The sequence below is a fragment of the Daphnia magna genome, unplaced genomic scaffold (assembly GCF_020631705.1).
Source record: "Daphnia magna isolate NIES unplaced genomic scaffold, ASM2063170v1.1 Dm_contigs066, whole genome shotgun sequence".
Lineage (NCBI taxonomy): Eukaryota > Metazoa > Arthropoda > Branchiopoda > Diplostraca > Daphniidae > Daphnia > Daphnia magna.
The window spans coordinates 599,783-603,218 of NW_025533119.1; the positions used below are offsets into that span (position 1 = coordinate 599,783).

Sequence of the window (3,436 nt, forward strand, 5' to 3'; positions counted from 1 at the left end):
AAAATATTAAAAATAATTTGTTCGTGTCACTTTTTACTCATTTTATTTGTTTTATGTTGTATTTGAATAAGACACTTGTTACTTACTTTTTAAAATACGCTGAGTTTCTCTTTAAAAAGTACTTGTGTTTACATACATTCTTGGTAATTTAAAACGTTAAAAAATAATAATAAGTCAAAGTTAGAATTCAAATTTGAATTACACGCTTCATCAAAATAGCCACCGCAATGGATTCCGAGAAGGGGTTTACATTTTATTGTAATTTGCGGGTCTGAAACCATAAAAACCGAAGTAAATAATCATATCAACACATCATGATAGTAAAGAATCTCAAAAATATATTTCCTTTTTAGTTTGGTGTATATTAGTAACCAAAAAACATACAAAAAATGTCTGTTTTTTACCCTTACCCCCCTTTTCTTCCTAAAATGTCATAAAATAAAATAATTAATTACGGTTTAAGTTTTCAGCGGATTTACATAACTTTTACGGGAGTCGATAGGTATTAATAAAGGTGCAGCCAGCTGCAGGTCCCCACTTATAGTTAAACGCTAAAGTAAGAGAAACGAAATTTTTAACGAAAAAAATTGTCGAAAAATGGAAAAAAGATTTCTAAAGCTTCGATCTCAAAACTAACAAAGAACAAAACCATTTATTAACCAATAAAAATAGTTTTTAACTATAATTTATAATATTTTTAAGATATAAAAAAAAACCATAAAAATATACTTAAATCTTGCTCCACAAATTAAGACCCAAACTTAGCACTAAAAAATTAAGTCCCAAAGATTTAATTCAAAAAATGGGAAAAGATCGATTGCAAACATTATAAACAAATCGATCTTTTGCGTTCAACGATAATTTGGGAAATTTCATTGCGGCAGATGTTAATAATCGTATCGATGAAAACGATTGACGCTTTTCACTCACCGCTCATGAAACACGCCTCTTTTTCGCCTTATTTTCAAAACGCGCATTTATTCCGGGACAAAAATAATGTTGATAAGTTATTTAGATAGAGATTTGACAGGCGGTCATCACCTGGGGAACACGGTCACGGTTTTTTTGAGCCGTTTGGACGGTATCGTCCCGAATACCCAAAAAAGACTTGCCAAGCTCCGCCCCTTTCCCACATAAACTACTCCCGTGAATGCTGTTTAGGGATTTGAAAAATGGCAAAAAAAAATTAACCTTTTAAGAATTTGAACGCCCACCTTTCCCTGTTTACGGCATCAATTTATGTCAAGTATTTCAGACGTAAATTGCAACGAAAAAAAAACGAAAAACGGAAAAGGAGGTTGGGAAATAAAGGGTGTCTAGACCCTCTTGGTAAACCAAGTGGGAATAATTTCTATCTACTCGGTGAATTTCATTTAAAAACTAAAAAAAGGAAAACATTTTAAAAGAAACACATTTATTTGCGTTTTGTCGCTAAAGTCCAATATTGCACTAGATCGAATAAATGCAAAAATAATATGTGTATTATTGGTATTTTTTTGTTCAATATTTTTTTGTGAAATTCACCGGATTTGTGCAAGCACACATCCAGCACTTAGGCTGGCTCTGAAACATATATTCCACATAAACTTTACACCTACTACTTGATGAAATTTCAGTTTTTCTGACCACTTCTGCTGCACCAACACCTGGTCTTCATTGTGAGTTTGACTGTCTATTCAAAATCAGTTGTTTACTCTGAAACAGATAAAATAAAAATAGTTAGTGTTACTAGAATTGAAGTAATTTTATTGATTATGATTAAAAATTGAAACTCCAGCTGTGATTCCGGACATTTGGAATCAGCTGAGCTAGATTGTGGTATCGGCAGTTGGCTTTTATCAGTCGGGTTGATAAATTATTATTTTTTAAATCCTTAAATCTGTCAACTGCCCTGAGTGCATTCAGAACAGGATCTATGTTAGCCTAAATAATAAAGACATTTTATGTCTGGGTTTTTATTGATAGCAGATATACTCACTTGATTTTATAGTTTCGATGCATGCTTCCCCTTTTCCATTGCCACCCTTTGCCCAAACAGACTCCCTTCCATCTAAATAAATAAAAAAAATATAACTAAAATATTACTCAATAAGAACAAGACACTCCTTTTCACGACACACGGGTCGTATCAAGTAGCTGAGATTCTCAGCTTGCATCAGTAATTTCTACTGATCCAAGCGGAGAATTTGGAAAGACAGTAGCAGACGCCTCAATGCAGAACAGCAGACGAATAGTGCCAAATGCTGCATTATTATTATTATTTGTATAGAAAGAGAGGTTGCCAATTGCCATAGATGCCTGTGGAGTAAATAGCTATGATTACAAATTAATAATTAATTTAATAAATGCTACATTAAATTAAAAAATAAAAGATTTTTTAAAATTAATTTCTCACTATTTAGAAACGTTAGTATAATAATGGTTTTTTCTTTTTCAAAATTCGCCGTGCCGCTTTATCTTTCCCTAATTTCTAATCGAATAATTATTTCCACAATGACTCTTTTTAATTGAAACACGACTTTTTGTTTACCTCTAATCGTAGTCAGCTACTCGATACAGTATCAAAACCCTTACTGAAGCTCGATCTTGGTTTTCCCGACCCCCGGCTTACTACCGGAACTGGCGTGGGAAACGTAACATGTGTTACATAAATTTTTTTCTCTATTATCGCGCCCATTCCTTTCGGTAGTAACCGAGTCTCAGGTAATTTTGGGCATAGCCCTAAGCTCTAGCCCTCGGTCCCGGTGCAAATTTGAGTTGACCTTGACCAGCTAACAACGGAACATACTGGCGCAACACAGAATAATTTATATTTTTCAATTTTTTCACTATCGTGCCATTATCTTCTGTTGTTAAACTCGTCAAGGTCAACCCATATTGGCATCGGGGCCGATTCCTAATAATCTCTAGTCTACATAGACTAAGAAAAAATGAGAAGAGGCTTCAAGAATTCGCTGAGACAATGTTATCCAAACCATCTAGTCAAAATTTTCACTGAGACCAGCTGAGACAAGCTGAGGTCTCAGCTACTTGATACGACTAGTTTTGGGGATACCGAAACCGATACAGCGATGTATCTCTAATTTTAGATTGGGGAGACCAGGGCTGAATAATTTTTTTTTAAATCGTCATATCTCGGCTTTTACTAAAGATATCTGAAATATTTCTGTTGTCAGTGATAGACAACTGTGTTTTATAGCTCCTGATTTTTTTTAAATATTTTTTTGTCTAAAATTGGTGGAGATAAAAAAATTATAGTGTAAACCCACATTCTTAGAAAACCCGAAAATAGTGGGGTTGAATGGACCCTCGTTTGTTTTGAATAAAATAATCTGTCTTTTTTTTAATATACAATTTATGAAAATCATTTTTTTGTATTTTAGTACTAAATTCTAAATAAAAATATCACTTTATGTGTAAAAAGTTACATACATCT

General features: G+C 33.1%; 1 long non-coding RNA gene across 1 annotated transcript; it reads right to left on the minus strand.

The window, feature by feature from the left end:
- Positions 1-1,397: 1,397 nt before the first annotated feature.
- LOC123477458 lies at positions 1,398-2,590 on the minus strand. Its single transcript, XR_006652613.1, has 2 exons — positions 1,979-2,590; positions 1,398-1,923 (listed from the first exon to the last, which is right to left on the minus strand). It is a non-coding gene; the product is annotated as an uncharacterized LOC123477458 (long non-coding RNA).
- Positions 2,591-3,436: the final 846 nt, after the last annotated feature.